Source organism: Hippoglossus hippoglossus, chromosome 7, assembly GCF_009819705.1.
Source record: "Hippoglossus hippoglossus isolate fHipHip1 chromosome 7, fHipHip1.pri, whole genome shotgun sequence".
NCBI classification, from domain to species: domain Eukaryota; kingdom Metazoa; phylum Chordata; class Actinopteri; order Pleuronectiformes; family Pleuronectidae; genus Hippoglossus; species Hippoglossus hippoglossus.
The window spans coordinates 18,272,624-18,289,739 of NC_047157.1; the positions used below are offsets into that span (position 1 = coordinate 18,272,624).

At 40.3% G+C, this 17,116-nt stretch overlaps 1 protein-coding gene across 1 annotated transcript in view; it reads right to left on the reverse strand.

Moving 5' to 3' along the window:
* opn7b (opsin 7, group member b) overlaps nt 1-16,549 on the reverse strand; it is a 55,775-nt gene extending 39,226 nt beyond the window's left edge. The window contains exon 1 of the mRNA XM_034591846.1: nt 16,387-16,549. The gene's annotated coding sequence lies outside the window, so the exon portion shown is untranslated. The remainder of the gene's footprint in view (nt 1-16,386) is intronic.
* Nucleotides 16,550-17,116: the final 567 nt, after the last annotated feature.

A 17,116-nucleotide genomic window follows, 5' to 3' on the forward strand; every position in this document is an offset into this window, starting at 1 on the left:
GGGCTGGATAGATGATCTGAAAAACACTGGTCGTGAACATTAAAAGACTCTAGTCCCTAAACGTAATCTCTGTGTTTGCAGAATCATCACAATCGACGCTGTGATGGTTGAGTGACCCATTTCACAGCGTTTCAGATCCTTCTTTTGCCGGCGTAATTCCAGTGAGGGTGAGTGTGGAGTAAAATGAAATGGGACAGCCACATCCTTCTTATGCTGCAAAGTAGAACAATTGTTTGCGATGTTATTCAGTAACCAAATGTTCTCTGGGGAAAGCGTCCTCTGAGGAGACTAAATCTAATGTTGGTTAATCAGATGTTTATGGTGAGAGGGATAAAGGACAATGGATTACATTGTACGCTTGATTGTTTATTTTGTTTTTTTCATTTCCTCAAGGGGCTACACCTCATTTGTTTGCAATGCCGATGGGCTACAGTGATGATTGTGAGCAGAAAAACGTGTGCATGCTAAAAGCCTCCAGGAGAGATTCCACAAAGCAATGGCAAGACGTCGACTCTCTAATGATGCTGGCCCACTAATTGAATTTACATCCAATTATAATGAAGGTCAAACAACTCTGACAACAATGCTCCATCGATTTTTTTCACTCCTAATCTCCAGCCATTGATTGTCTTCTGTTTCTCAGCACGTGTTAGGTGTGTGTAGCTGCAGGCTGGTCCAGATGACATGTGAAGGCTTTTACTCAACTGTGTTGCTCGGCAATTCAGGCTGCACTCAGGATGTCAGCTTGAGAGTCAAATGGACACTTAGCCCAGCTTTCTCACAACCTGACCGTGCAGTGTTGGTCCAGCCTTGAGGAATAAGCACACTCGGACCCAGTTATCCCGTTCAGCGAACAACTGCCTCACGCAGGCAGCCCACGTATCAGCCTGCAGATACTGGATCTCAGCAGATAGATAAGACGCCCCTGCAACATCAGTGTTGGACAGAAATCACATTAAGTTGATTTGTTCCCCCTGTTGGGAGTTTGTGTGCGTGCTGTCAGGGTGCTGCATTAAATGAAGTTATTTCTGATCGAGGAAGAGTTTCAAAGTGCTTCCATGTACGAGGAGCGTGGGAAGGGATTTTCCTGTCTACTATCGCCAAACACCTTCAACCAAGCGCTGCCCTGACACTCCAGTATCTACGCTTTGATAGTTCAGTGACTGGAGTGCACCCCCACCCCGGGCTGCCATTGCTAGTGTGCAATCGTGACTCTCTGACAACTGTTTGACGGTCTGCCAGCGGTAGTTGTAACAGGAGGGGTCTTTAGGGTGTCAACAGAATGTCCAAGAAACCGTCATCTCACCAGTCCTCTATCCATCAAAAGGTGGAAAGGATTATTTCTTTCATACCACACATCCATACCATCCTTCAGGTTTAGTGCAGCGTGAAACCGAAGCTGGTTTTACTAAAAGTATATTCAACAATATGCATTCATGAATTCAAAAAATATATACTTGACTCAGCTCTGGCCATTCCAAATGTTTGCTTTCTAGACTAAGTCCACAGTTCATCATTTTACTGGGAAAATGCAAGAGTACTATAATATAATACCTTCCCATATAGAATGACATATCAGCAGAGAGCAGACCTGCTGCTGAAATGCTGTGGCAGGGCTCAGTGCTTCGGTATACTAATCAGTCAGACTCAGGAAAGTTTCCTTCGCCAAACAAAAATGACTGATGATGTCTTCCCTGCTGTTGATTTCCATTGGGAAACTTTCTCATCACTCCCTCCATATTGTTAGATAAACACTAACTATATGTGCAATATTCCTTTTTTCCATTCATCATGTCACTGGTCAATGATTGTTACCGTGACAGCACAGGATTTAGTTTCCAAGTTAGTCCGGGCATATCTGCTCAGTATTTTAGAATTGTCTGCTGCATTCTAGTTTACCTGCAGTTCCTTCACTGTTTTTAATGTCTGTCCATTACTGAAAACGTCTCAGGGGAAGAGTCTATTCTTCAGCTGGCACTTTTTTAATTTACTGTAATTCTGAGTTGTTTAACTATTATTTATGTGTTTTACAGCAAACTCAATACACATTTTCGGGGGGTGGTTTAAATGCCTTGTAGCCGTACTTGAGTATGACAACCCTTTGTGCCTCCAATTTTCTCTCATCACTCATTTCAAATCTTAATGTCACTGTCTAATAGTTATAATAAAATGTATATTTTTGCCGTGCACCACCGTGGTTATTACTCCTGACCCTAGTAGCCAATAAATGAGACATGATCATATTTCCCACTAAACCTGACATCTACCAATATAAATGCAAATATTTGTGATATCTGAATGAGAACAACTGTAATGAGAAATTGGTTGCATTGAAATACAGTGGGATCACACGGAACAATATTGTTTTCTTCCTTCTGTCCTGTGTTATTATTCTCTCTGTCTAATAACAAAAAAGACAATTTTTTTCTTAAGACAAAGTACCTAATAAGATGGAATTGAGCAATGACAATATTAAGAAATAGTTGACCTGAGTGCATCACATCATTTTTGCAGTTTTTGATTAAAGGTTCACTGTGTAGAATTTAGTGACATCTAGTGGTGAAATTGCATGTTGCAGCTGAATACCCCTGAAAGAGAACCAGCCGTCAGTTGTCAAAAAACTCAAAAAGGTGTTTGGCTTGTCCAGTTTGGGCTACCGTAAAAAACATTACTGTAGAGAGGATTCACTCCAGATGTAAATATAAAGTATTTCAATATAAAGGGCCAATTCTTAGGTAAAGAGAACAACAATTCGTACAATTTAGATGAAAAACACCAGTGAAAACATCACTAAGATTCTTTTATATTCAATTCCTGCCAATAGATCCCTTTCACCTGAATCCTACACTACTTAACCTTTAATGTTGCAATTTTCCTGTTCAGCCACTTCCTTAAAGTGTTCTATTAGATTCAGACCTGGCCACTGAAGTTCAATTAACTCATGAAACCAGTTTGAAATGACCTTTGCTTTGTGACATGGTGCATTATCATGCTGGAGGTAGCCCCTGAAAGACAGTCAATTGAAACAGGATGTATATAGTCAGCAACAATACTCATATAGGGTGTTGAATTGAAACCATGATTTATTGGTATCAAGGGGCCTAAAGGGGTCGAATGGAAACATTCACTACACCATTACACCACCAGTACAAGCCGGGACTGGCAGCTTAGGTCTTTGCAGGCTAAATTCTAACACTACACTTTACACGTCTCAGCAGAAATCCAGATACATCAAACCAGGCTATGTTTTTTTCCCAGTCTGAGCCTGTGCCCACTGCAGCCTCAGATTTCTGCCTGAGTTTTGCTCTCTGAGATGCTTTCTGCTCATCACAGCTGTAAAAATGAATTATCGTAGCCTTTCTGTCAGCTCAAACCAGTCCAGCCATTCTCCTCTGACCTCTCTCAGGCGTTTCCATCCACAGAACTGCTAGATGCTTTTTTTTTTGGTCTTTGGCAGCATTCTGAGTACAAAAACTCTAGAGACTGACGAATGTGAAATTCCCAGGAGATTAACAGTAACAGAAATACTGAAACCAGCTGTTTGGTACCAACCATCACACAGTGGTCAAAGTCACTGAGACTTTATAATTCCCTGTTCTGATGATTGATGTGAACATTAACTGAAGCTCCTGACCTGTATCTGCATGATTTGTATGCATTGCACTTCTGCCACATGACTGGATGATTGGATAAATGCAATGATACGGGAGCTGGTCTGGCAAAAATAAACCAAGCGTGTAAACACAGCGGAGTAAGAAAGCGGCCGTGGACAGTATGAGACACACGACTCCTGGACGCTGTGGACATGCACACGGCAGAACACAAACCGAACATGTAGACACATGGACATTTCACTGCCCCCTGGAGTTACACGTTTTCCACAAGATACACGTGTGTGAGACACAACTTTAAATTGATTTCCCCTCCTCCAATTATTAATGAGCAACATTCCCATTCAGAGAAAGAAATCCAATTAATCCATTTCCTATATGAACACCCACTTCCTACTCCACATAATCACACGACACCGCTTTAAGTACAACTCGTACTTCGATCTGTTGGTTTTGCAATTATGTTTAGTAAATGAAACTGTTTGCAATTTTCATCTGTGCCGTTTCAATCGGCCGTCAGTCACCCAGTGAAGATGTGACACTTCACTCATCAGGCAATTTGCTGAAGGGCACTATATCCCCTTGTCTCTGTATGGCTCATTGTCCTTTTAAGCCTCTCTTCAGTTCTTCATCCATTCATCCGCATCCAATCAAAAATGATGCCCTCAGTGTTTACTCTGGCTAATAATAATAATTTAGAATTCTATTGTGATATTTGTTTTAACTTTGAGGTGGGCAAAAAAAAATGACTTTTATCGCTTTGTAAAAATTGTTGTCGTTGTTCATTTATTTATACAACTAGAATGGCATTAAAAGAGCGTGTTCCACAGCCAGGGCCCAACTGTTTCCTTATGAAACCACATTTAAATCCACTAGATTTTAATTTAGATCTGCACGGAATAACACACATTCACAAATATTAGTCCCCTACACATGACTGATTATTTTCCATCAAAGTCCATGAATTATTCCCTGAGAAATCGATGAAAATGGAAAAAAAATAATGACCTGGCATGGCAAAAATTCCCTATCCCATGATCTTATTTTTTCAACTTCTCCTCCATGCTAGATTTAACTGTCGTCCACTGTCCCATTTTCCATGTGATTGTGGTGTTAAAGAGCGGAAATGAAAGAGGCCCAGACTGCTCGATAGTCGGTTTTTCATAAACAAACAGCTAATTCAGAGCAGCAGACTAGTACTCAGATAATCATCCATCCACAGAGATCTTCATTAATAATCAGAGCCGAGTCAAAGGTGAAGAGGCTGCCTAAACAACCTCTTTGCCCCCAATACTATTGTGTTTATTTTAGCATGTTTCTTTCCTGTCCTCACTTCCCTGTGCGGCTTTGAGTGTTTGTTTCCATAAACGTCTGCAGTTTGTAGTTACATTAAGATAAGCCTCATATCCAGATGCTATCTCGGTATATATAGGTATCATAATTTGTTTATGCTGCTCACATAACTGACCTGTTACAGAAGAGTGAATGCTCTCATATATAATTGAAGAGGATTAATTTAAAGCCTGTGTGGCACAGGGGTAAGTGCTACTGGCATCATTTTACTGTACCTTTTACTGTACCTCTGCGATGACTTGCTTTCTCGTCAGACGTCAAAATTGTAGGTGTGGGGGGGGGGGGGGTACTTAAGCTTAAGATCTGTGTCACACGGACATGTGAGGCAGAGGGCCCGAGGGAGAGTAACACAGAGAGGGAGGCTGTGATGTAATATTCTCAGCTGACAACCAAAGTCATGCAAGAGATGAGGAGCAGAGAGAGCAAGAGATGTGGCGTTCGCCTCGGACTTCAAACCAAAATCCACTGAGATGTTTATATGAGTCATTTCAAAGTTAATGAGATCCGAAGGGCTCGTGTGCATAATTCACGTTGTGGGAGTTTGCAGGCTGTGGCAGTGATTATTTAAAATGTGTGTGAATGTGTGAAGGTTTTCTTGAGTGTGTATATTTGATCTTACACCTGTTGCACTAAAGGTAGTTTATCTGTGAGTGTGTCAGTGGAGGTTGTGCACAGGTCCTCTGTGATGTTTGAATGTACATTTGGAGGCTTGTGCAGGAGAACCGATGGTAAATATGCAGCTTTGCGCCATGGGTGCAACTTGGGAGCAAATCTGTCATCTTTCATGATTGTAAATTGATACTAATTAGATTTAATGTAACTTGATGAAGGCAAAGCATCTGGTGTTATACTGACAAGGGAAACATATTGCAACTATCACAAAGAACAAAGCAGGAGAACAGAAACATGCAAAATAAAAAAAATCCATATGCAAAAATCCCTTTGAACAATAGTCCAATTTCATTACAATGGATTTACAAATGTTTTATCTATTGAGAGGCAGTGGAACAAGCTGACAATAATAATATTAATAATAATATTAACGTAATTTATATGGCACTCATCTAAACAAGGTAACAAAGTGCTTCACACAATGAATGGCAATAAAAAACTGATGAATAAAAGATAAAAGGTACACAGATGTTAAGGACATTTTCAATAATCTCATTATTTTCCTCTCATTCTCTACCTCTATCGACTTTTTAAAATTTGTTTTGTTTTTTTATCTCCACCAAGAGGAGTGGATATATTCCTCAATTCCAAGATGTATCAGGATTCTCTCTTGACAGATTATCTCTTGAAGTAGAAAATACTATGATCAGAAATGTAAAACTCAGCTGTGGTCATTGGAAAAACCGAAAACAATGCAACTGGGAGTGTAGATTTCAGGGTTCTACCTCCCGTTATTGTACTTAGGCCCAGTGCCTGAGTGTGTTTGAGCGGGGGCAGGGCTTCCAACATTACACACACATGCACACACACGTGTACATGATGTACATGTAATGAAATATAGAAATCAAGTTATGAAGTATAGACAAAGTATCGGCAAGCAGTACTTTGGTTCACATGTTCTAATTAAATTACTCATTGCTGGTTGTGTGGTTTAACGTTTGTATTGAAGCCATCTAAGCAGTTGTGGGAATGACCTGCCATACGTGTGGGGACTGTAAACCCATTTTATGTTAATGTGGAATCCCACTAACAGCAACATGACACTTTTTCTAATACATGTTTACAATAAGATGCCATGGTAGTTTGTAAAGCCTAAACATGGCCGGTTCTGTGCTGAGGTAAAGAAGCCATTATTCAAAGAGAAAGCAAGGTAGACATTTGTGAACACAGCCTAATAATTTGGAAGCCATACCCTTACCGATGCAATTTAGTATGTGCATGAATGTGTGTGTGTATTTATGCATACACTAGTTTGTGTGGTGGATGCGTGTAAGAGCGTGTTCTTCTTGTTCTTACAGTCTAAGCTGGGGAGTGACAGCCTCATACATAATGCATGCAGTACATGAGGATAAGGACGGCTGACATTTGGTTGCTTGTCATTCAGGATATATCTACCCCGGGGGAATGACCATGCTGCAGATAATCACACACGGACATTATACACAGTGCACACAGACATACACACATACTGTACAAAGGCCAAGGCGTGTTTCTCTTTAGGGTACTGTAAATGGCAGATGTCCCCGTCAGAGTCAAAGGCTCCATTCAGCTTTAAGGCAAATCACTGTGGATCATAATTAGTCAATTGTTCAGCTTCTCCTTATTTAACATATAACAGAATTCACAGTATGCAGGATGGATTTAAGAGAAATTTCACCGCTTAATATCATGCCGATTAAAATATTACATTAAGACTCATGATAACAGGAACATTTGTAATAGCACGGTTAAATATCGCAATGATGATATGACAATATGACTTAAGATAAATAACTATTGAAGTTTATACATACAGTCATTTTGTCTTGCTAATCAATTTTGCTGGATAATCTCATCGTCTAGCTGCGGCTTCGTCTGATTGGTCAAATGGTGTGAATGCATGACCCATACATCCTGGGCTCCATGTGATGTTCGCAGTCAAATGTTTGAGTGTGTGCATTTTCAAGTTTCTCGAGGGCTACTGTCGAGGTCGCAGCAGTGAGGCAGATGTATGGTCATATGATATCTTATCCATACAGGTTTTGATTAAGCTTACAGTGCTACAACTGTACTGTACTGGACTTTCTTTTTTCTAATTCATGGCGCTTCAGGCAGTGATTAGAAATGTGTTTACTGCACATGCTCATATTGCAATGGCAACGGAATCTGTCTGTCAGCACTAATTCACAGTCAAATACAATCATGATTGGTCGGAGAATATTCAAATGAGACAAGCATCGATGTTGGAAGATAAATGGTAGAAGTGTATCGACTAAAATTACACAGAAAATTGGGTAGCATGACAACACTACATTGCTCACATTAGACAGAGATAATACAGAGAAATTAGACCCCCCCACAAACACACACACACCCCACACACACACACAAAAAAATATATATATATATTTATTTATAATACTAACACAGAGTCATGGCTGAAGCAGCTGCTCAGCCAGGGCTTACCGTTGGAATCGCACTTATTTTTAAATTGGCTGTTTTGTTCCACTTAAGCGAGAGGGGACCATGATGACATATTATGCGAACTCATGTGTCACACAAGAGAATAGCACTCGGTAGATTCCATACCTCCACCAAGGCAGGTCCACTTACATTTAATCAAGTCGCATCCAATTTTACACACTTAGAAGCTAACTTCCCCAAATGTGCCTGTTTTTCTTTTATCAAGATCCATGAATATTCCCTGATAAAATGGGGAAAATCTCGCAATGTGAAAGAACCTGATAACAAGTTCCAGGATCAGCCCCCTGATCTGGAAACACAGCGACATTTAGAAGGTTTTTCTCTGACCCATAACACTTCCTTTCACCAAGTCTTTTTTAAATCCATTCAGGGTTTTTTTAATTAAGGAATCTTTTTTACAAACTAACCAACAAATAGACTGGGGTGAAAACTTAAAATTAAATGGTTTGCTTGAAAGTGCAGATCCATTTTTTTTACAACTTTCTCTAACATTGCACGATTTTTGGGATATTTTTGTTAGCGCCTCAGGAAATGATGCTGAAAAAAATCGGACATATTGAGGATTGTTTGGCTTTGGCGGAGGTTGACCCGGTGCCATTCTAGTCTTGATTTTGCAACAACACTGAACATGAGGGCTCGTATATATTTGTTTTGAGAGTCGTTGAAGGATGTGGAGGGTGTGTGCTGGCAAAGAGGTTTAATTTGCCCCAAACCCGACTTCGAGAGCCTGGATTTAATGAACCTGAAAAAGAAAAAAATACTTGTGCCATGTTATACTAAACATTCAGTCTAATTCCACTGAGGCTCTTTATTAGGTAACTTATCCAGTCTAATGTAACAGCCCTGGAATAAATCCTCCTTCATTAAGGGCTATAAAGTTGAAACCTTTTCAGAGAGGTTTTCAACTGTTTGCTCATTTTACAAGCTGCAGTTTGTGGTGATGGTGAAATACATTGATATACTTTGATCATGTTCTGCGTATAATCTTACAGCTCACATAGTTGAATCAACATTTGTTTCAACTAAAAAATAGAACATTATTATATTAGACTGAATTTTCCTTAGATATATACCTAATAAAACCTAATACCTAATAAACTGTCAACTGGATGAATAACCACAGATTCCACACTGCAAAATGTATTACTCGTTACAAATATCTTACCACTGCTATCAATCTTACTAATGCTTCATACCTCAGACTAAAACACTTAATTTATATGACATCTGCTGTATTAATGTGCGTAACTATGACAACGTGATTATATGCTAAATCTAGTTGGGGCACTAGAGGCTGCAGGAGATTAAAGTAATTTACAAATGTCATAATAGGAATAAGTGCCCCTTGTCCCCAGTGTAACTTGTGCCTGTGGCCTTTTCACAATCCATATTGGACATGTGGGAAAATGGAAGAAACTTACTGCTCCAAATTACTGCCCTGACTTTCTGTAATGGAATGAATAGATAATAACTAAACTAGATCCCAAAGTAACTGCTGAGGGGGAAAAAAGCAGACTGTGAAATGAATATAATGTTCTTTTTTGTTTTCTTCCATTGAGCATTTAATATTGGCAACGGCTACGGTCACAGCTGTTAACAATGTGATCCCAGCTCTGTGTTTGCTGGCTGAGGATTAACCACACACCGACCACATCGCGGAGGCTTAGTGCAAGTTAAATGTTTTCATGTTTAAATATAATACACACAGGTTTTTCTGTTAAGAAGAATATCGATAAAGACGTTGTTTAAAGTAGATGTAGGCTTCTTTCCGAGGAGCTACGAGATGAGGACATTGTTATAATAAAATGTTCTGTCAGAATACCAAAAATGGTCTCTGAAATTTGGCCTCTTTTCTGAGGGCAAAAGATAAAAACTCCAACATGGATTCACAGCATTGCATTTCACTCCAGGGGTGAACAGTAAAGGAAAGGCAGCCCTGGTTCCCTGGGGTGGGCCCCAGCAGATAAGTACAAAGCCGCCAAAGATTATCCGGTGGGGACCGCGCGCTGCGTACCTCCAATGACAGGCACACAGAGAGGGCACAACAGGTATCAAAATTTGTCTTGTCCTAACTGTATCTTCAAAATGTCAAATATTTTATAACAGTGGACACGTGGTGATCCATGAAAACAAATCTCCGATGGTTGTCCTCATCTTCGAACTATCCTTTCACAAGAGTGAAACACAACAGAATAGAAGTGCGTGCGTGGCGTGCCTGAGGGTTAGGAATAACAAGGACTGTAAAATTGCATTTTTCCCTCTTCACGTTGAGGACGAAAACAAACTGAGTGCTGCTTTACCAAAGGCTCAAAGACTCTTTGTTGAAAGAATTGTATTGCATCAAACTCTTGTTCAGTGCATCTTCATACATAGTTCAAAGAAACATTGAAAGATTCTTGTATCCACTTCTAAATCGGCATTTCTACATATTTTAGGATGAAAAAGAGGTGCCATACGCACATATGTATAAGAGGCTAAAGAAGATGTCAACGTAAAAAGAAAGAAAATGACTCTCAAGGCAGTTTTTTTTTTTATCAGAAGAAGCTCGGATTTAATCGTTCGGATACAAGCCCCAAGAGCAAGAAATGCTTTTCTCACTGGAAAAATTGATGCTCTACACTCGTTAAATGGAAATTCTCCTCAGCAACTATTTTTAATTGCTGCCTTCATGTTGTATAGTTTTGTCAATGACACAGCTAACTTCTGTGTTGGTTTTACAGCAAGAACATGTTTGGGGAATTCCCTGCGAGCAGGTGGTTGTGTTGACGACGTTTTGAAGAAGTGACAGACACAAAACTGTAAAAAACAAAAAGGGCACAAACATTTCAGGATGAAAAACACATAAATGATGCAAATCAAGATGTCAACTTGGAAAGACATTTACATTTACAAGCTTTTGGCGATAAGCCCAAACACTGGTGTCGTTGTGCTGTAAACAAAATCACATGACCTCTGCAGTGGAACGTATATATATCTCACGTCCTGCCTCCTGAGCCACTACTCACATGAAAGCTCTGGAGATTCATGTGTTGCTATGCTGGTCTGTCATTTCTAAAAACAGCTTTAAAGTTTAGGCCTTTGTTAAATTATTGTTATTCGGGTCACTTAAATGTATAAAAGTTTTGCTCTTGTGCTCTCTTTAAAGCTACAAAGACTAAGAGTTGTAGATTTGCCAAAGCTCCATATAAGGTTCATTAACTTTAAGTAAACTGAGTAATTTACTCTGTATAAGAATAATAGTGACGACTACAGTGAGTCACATTGAGACATGTCACTTCATGAGCTGGTCAACATTTACAGCACAAACTACTAAAGCAATGGACAAACATGTACTGTATGCTCATATACTCATACAACTTAAAGCCAAATGTTTTTCTCAATATTTGAGAAAAAACTGCCAAGAAACAAAACTATTCTACCATTCGACACCAGTTATCACATTCAATTTGGCGTAATATCACAATATTATAGCTCAGTGTTTTGTGAAGGACAGGCAGAATAACTTGGCAGATGAGGTAGAGAGACAACAAGCCCCTATAGCCTGCTCCTCGAAATAAGGCCTCTCGCTGGTTTCCTCCCTAATTCAATGTTCTCTCTCACTTAAGAACAACACTGTGTTGTATTGTACTGAAATTACTGTGAAAACTAATTTCAATAAAGCAATAAAGTCGGATGTCTAAATACTCGTTTCTATCTCCAGAGTTTTATTGTATCCACTTAGGGCTGGAACGACGCATCAAAGTACTCAATTACCTGCATTATGTAAATATGTAGATGCATCAATGCATTGTACTGGTTACATTCATCCCCAATTATGGCAGCTCTCGCTACTGGGCACGCTGAAAATGAGACTTTGTCCCAAACAGCCCAAAATGAGATCATCAAAAGTGTGGTCTTGAGTTCAATGATCTCTATCTGTCTTTGACTGTCCATCCGTCCATCTGTACCGCTTGTCCTTTGATGTCTGTGGGGGTGGTGTGGGGGAGAGCCATTCCCTGCTGACAGGTGGGGTGCACCCTGGAAAGGTTGCCAGCGTATCTCAGGGCCAACATGCAGAGACGACCCACCATTCATGCACACACTGCCAATTCCACTTACTAAGGACAATGCATCTCCACTTCCTCCAACTGTACAAACATTAAGCCAAAATATCGCAGATTCAGGCGCTGCCATCCTGCACAGGTGAGCAATTGGAGTGAATCAGAGTAGAGTTGCAGTATTGAGGTATCGAGCAAGTACATCAGCCCGGGAGTCAGTCTCAGCTGTCAATCATGACACCTCACCCCCTTTTTAAAGTATTTAATTTATAAACAAAACCAAACTTAACTGAACACAGTATGTCAGTGTCAGAAAAAAATACCTAAAATGACTGAAACCATCTCTGGGAAAACATTATTTAGCGTTTACTTTACTGTATAGTTTGAGCCAAATGTCATCTGCTAACATGGAGGAGGCAGGGTTTATGACCTCTACTGCCATCAGCCACCAGGGGGCGATCAGGATAAAGCTGTTGTGTCGTCCATCTTTACATACCCTCAATTTGAGTGTCCACGTATGTTAACCCTAACCCTAACATCATATTTATTAAAAAAATTAAAACAGACTTATACAGTCACATGCGCGATATAAGGTCAGATAAGATTTGATTCATATTTTGATCGCATAAGTCCATTAGGCAAAGTGAACGCTACTCATGTGTGACATTTGTTAACTCATTAAAGCAGCGATATAATGATTTAATGAAATCATTGAATAATAATGATTCAATTATCTAATGTTCTGGGTCATGTAAAAACACACACATGAGAAGTGTCTGTGGGATAAATACAGGGGTGCTTGATTAGAGAGGTCCGCTTCAGTTCAGTGAAACTGTGTGCGTTTGTTTAATTGAGTTGTCTCCACCTGCCGCCTTATTACTTTGTTTGCGTCCCTGAGTGTTTGATTTATACAATAGCGAAAACCTGATAATCACCCTCTTAGAAACAGTAAATGATGATAAATGCCAGATCGCTCTTGCATTAAAGTGCCTCCCTCACCTCCTAAGTGGTTTTCTGGTCGGTAACAACATTCAAATGGCAAACTCATTCATTTACCAAATGACAGATGAGTGGATGCCTCCGCAAAATTCACAAGCATCAGCCTTTTTCAGCTTCTGCCGCAGAGAGAGGGGTGAGGTGGAGAAGAGGCAGCTCAGGCGGACATCAAGTCAGTGAATGAATCAGAGTAAACTGAACTAGATCCAGACTCTGTGGGTTTTTTGAGTTTCATAAGATATGACTGTCTCTGCGTGGTGTTATAGAATAAGTAGTGTACAGAGGGAACAAGTTTGTGTGCCCACACTGAAACTATAATAAATGTTCATTCATAAAAGTACTCCTTCACACTGTGCCAGTGACCTCTTCAATTCACGAGTAGGTACAAAGATGCGGTTGTGTGCTCATGAACACCTTCTCTCCTTCACCATGACCTCTGTCGTACCCTTGAAGCCATGTTAGCATATTTCATACTATATATGTAGATTTTATTAATCTTTTCTTCACCCAAGTACACATGACAACATATATTAGCCAGAAGCAGATAAAAGAGACAGGGTTATTATCTGGAACGACACGGCACAAACGATGTGATGTAACCACGAGACAGCAAGAACACATGCAACCAGTGGTCTTATAAAACACCCCCTTCCTCACTCCAAGCTGCCTGGGAGTTCTCCCTCATCTGCTCCATAAACCTGATTAATTGTGCACTCAGCCCTTCGCCCCTCCTGGCACATAACTGCTAAACACCTTCCCTCCCACAGCTCCATGGTGTCACACAGTGGGACGAACTGGGTTATGTCACCTACAGATAAAAGGTCAAATGGCACCTCAGGTAGACCAGGGCATGCGTCCATACAAGCAGAAGGACACATATGTGCACATTATGTAGGGACTTCAACCAATTATTATTTTTGTCAGAAAACAATGATATAAAACAGAGAAAAGCAAAAAATCTTCATATGAGAGGATGGGATCAGAGGATATTTGACATTTGTTTCAACGTTTGATTTGATTGAACTAATTTCTGATTAATTGACATTTGTCATATTGCTTATTTTGTCAAGTTAGTCTGTTTTACAACTAAAGAGAAAAGTCAACACATTTGAGGAGCTGAATTTAGAAAATGTCTGGAACCTTTATGTCACTATGAATATTGTCAAAATACAATTAACTTTCTCAGCTAATTGATTAGTTTGTGTTCTGTATTTAAGGTATGAGGGGATTGTATAAAACCACCGAGGAGGACTTTAACTTTGGGCAGTCAGCTTTCTCAGTTAGAGCAGCTCACACTTGGAACAATCTGCAAACATCCATCAGAGACTGTGGTACTTTTCCTTCATTTAAAATGAACTTAAAATGATGATTGAAAGAATCTAGTGTATGACCATACACTGTAGAATTAAGTAGCCTTTTATGTTTCATGTGTTATCTACTATTATCCAGTTTTTAAACATTGTGTGTTCTTATGAAGAGTTTGTATGTCTATGTATTTTATTTGTCCTACAGTTGAAAATTTGCCAAGATGGCTAAACTAGCTAATTTACAAAAATGTTTATTAAAGAAAATTGTCCCTGTAGTTTTAAACCGATTAAATAAATTAAAAAAACATATTAGTTTACTGACCAACAAGGGGAAACCCACTGTGAGAGAAAAAACATTCCCCCCCAAACATTTGGAGAACAATGCTGCAAATTGCCTCTGGTCTCAGTCTCTCCTGTGATATGTGCCTTGATTCATCCAGAGAGCAAGAGTTTCTACTTCCATGCCTCATAAGAAGTTCTGGATTCCACCATTGTGTCATTGCACCATTGTTGTCAGTGAATCTGGAGAGTGGAGCCTCTTAAGGAGCAGAGAAGGGAGGGTTGTGTTTGTTTTACTGTTCAAATATCAGCAGTTTCCCTCCAGAATCAGTTACTCAACCTTTCACATTTAAACCAGTGATTTGTGCACTGAGAACCAAGCTGTTGTGGCACGAAACAGCTCAAGTCACCAGCACTGGAACTGAGAAGAATCAATTAAATAAATCAAATCAACATTTTTTCACAGCTCTGGCAACAATTAAGTCAGTTAGAGAATCAATTGGAGAGTATTTATAAAACGCACTAATTCTTAAAGTGAGGGAAAGTGACACTCAGGTGCTCATATGCTGCTGAACACTTCAAATGTCATTTTGAAAAAGCACGCACTCAAGACAGCACGTGCACAACAAAAACACGTAAAGGCAGAACTAGTCAGAATACACACACACACACACACACACACACACACACACACACACACACACACACACACACACACACACACACACACACACAGTTGCTGTCTGAAGAGAGACGCAGCAGAGAGCGTTCCAAATAGTTTCAGCTCACATTTCAGAGGGAGACGTGTATATTTAGGGAAAGCCACCGAGGGAGATGGTTCATTATCCCTATTTGTATGTTGCGAGAGTCTCAATTACAAACACATCATTCATTGCAACCCCCACCCCCCCTTAGTGGAGGGTCACATGTGGCGCTGGAATCACGTGTTAATTAACATTTTGTAAAGTTGGGAAAACGCGCTCTACGATGACTCACCCCTGACACTTAATACATCTATGATCACTGTGGTATTAACCATACACGCAACGTGCTGTATAATGAACGTCAGTCAAATGTAACATGTTCAGTCCACTCTCCATAGGGCTGTTATGTCAGAACTAACACAATCCACATGACAGTTTCCAATCAACTTTCCTTAACTCCAAATGAACTTTCATTCAATTGAGTGCATGGTACAACACATAGAATCTGACGCTCGTGTCCTTTGCTTTACAAACACTGAGGTTTGCAGCCTCACAAGAACTCCTCATCATCCTCAGAATCTGTTTCCGTTGAAAATAACCAGCCAACTTCTTTTCAACTGCCGTGAGCTAATGACTGAGTAATGGCCTAATGTGCAATTATTTAGTGGAAACAAGAGCCGGGAAGAGATAACAAAACCAAGTGCACGAGGATGTTTGCACTCACAAAACAGGTCAGACCAGACACAACAAACAGGGACGCTAGAGCCTGGGACAAGCACAATGTGATCTACTGTGTTGTGCATTCCACTGCACGCTTGTTTCTTCTAAATAAACCATGCTTGCTTAATAAAACTCAAAATGTGCTCAAGAATTTCTATTATTTAATCATCTTCTTTACAAACAAAAGCTGTAAAATCCCCCAAAACACACAGAATAAGGTCAATACAATTGTTTCCCTCCTTACCTTAATGAGAGGAGATGCCAGATTTGGCTGGAGATCATCGGTGTTGAGTCAAGTCCAGATCGAAGAGAGTCAAACCTTCACCCATGTGTGGCAGTGCTACAACGGGAACAGCTGAACCCACACTTGTGCGTATTGCCACTGGGAAACTCTGGTGTGCGCTGTGCGAGATGAGCCACTCGCAGTGAGCAGCAGCAGCAGCAGCAGCAGCAGCCCGGCAGCTGTGCTCGAGAGGCAACAGATAGAGACAGACGTGCTGCCTCCTCGCTCCTCTGGTCTCTGCTCTCTCCTCCTCTCTGGCAGTGTGCAGCTCCCACTCTCTCCCCCTAAGTCCCCTCTCTGCTGCTCTGCTCTCCCTCTTAAAGCTCCTTCTTGTACACACATGCATTCTCCACACAGCAGCCCCCCCTCCCTCATTCCCTCTCTCTCTCTCTCTCTCACACACACACATGCACACACACACACACCTCTGTTAGTGTCAGCCTTTCATGTCTCACAGTTTTATCCCTAACCCAGCATGAAACCTCTGTAATTCCCATATGCAGAATGTCTTTCAAGGGGTTTTAATACCTCAATCTGTCATTCATTTTTTTTTATTGCCCATTACACAAATGTGAGTCTTTTAAAACTCACATTTTCCCTTTAGCCCCTTGACTCAGACTTTAAATATTGAACTAAATGCAATGCAACACACAGGGTGAAGACAGAGAAGTGCAATCCACAAGTTCTACTC